Below are 1104 nucleotides of genomic sequence, written 5' to 3' on the forward strand. Positions count from 1 at the left end.
AAGACACCAGAATGACAATTCTAAATTACTTATAGTCGGTTGAAAACTTTCAGTTTTGACACAAATTTAGAAAATAAAGAATAAACTTAAATGCTTAACAGGACATCAATGTAAATTTATCCAGTTGTAGGAAAGCTTTCAGTTGAAAATGTTTTAAATTAAATCAATTTATAGTAGACAATTGCAATAAACCACACACATCTTTATAGATAAAAAAATCTAACTGTTTTGGAGCATTTTAACCATACACAAATACACAATGAAAACATTATTAAGCGCTTTGGGCCCTCGAAGGAGGGTAGAAAGCGCTATACAAGTATACGCCATTTACCATTTACCATTTACCATTATCTACTGTTCACTTCTACGCTTATTTACCAATACAACGTTATTCCACTAGAGGTCAGTGCTGCTCTACCTTCCTAAATATCTGTCTGCTGAAGGTCTGGGATGTGATTTCCTTCATTTATTCAGGTACACTAAACTCTTGCAGGAGGCTGCAGTCGATTTCTCACCAATCAAAACCCAGAAGAGCCACAAAGTCTTCACTCACCCTTTAGAAAAACAAGATATCTGTTTTTGATACTGACATGATACGTTTAAACAGACTATTCTACTCTTTTATTTCATAAATAAAACATAATCATGAAGAGAAAATAGCTTTTTTTTTAAATTTGACAGAGCTTTGCATGACTTCCTTTCAAAATAAAAGACATCCTACACCATTGGATCACGTTAATACAGGAGGAAGTGTAAAAAATATATATTTATGTTCTCCCCACACCAAGACACTCTAATTGTTGATGTGGTCTGTGAGAACTATGCCATTAAACTGAGTGAAATCCCATAGAAGTAAATTTTGATTTTGTCAACATTGTCAGCCTCTCTACTGTTGTGTCCTGTGCGCGAAGCAGCAACACTGAGCGCCCTTTGACCACAACTCAGACAGTCAAAGGTCACAGATTCCACTATGTACAGATTGGCATATATCCAGACAAAATCACCGTTTCCGTATTTCTCACCAAACTATTTCTACTGAGGATTTTTCAACTGGATTCAATGGAAAGACCCCACGAATACATGGATGGGTCGTCCACCGTCATG

The sequence above is a fragment of the Oryzias melastigma genome, linkage group LG15, assembly GCF_002922805.2.
Source record: "Oryzias melastigma strain HK-1 linkage group LG15, ASM292280v2, whole genome shotgun sequence".
Taxonomy (NCBI): Eukaryota; Metazoa; Chordata; class Actinopteri; order Beloniformes; family Adrianichthyidae; genus Oryzias; species Oryzias melastigma.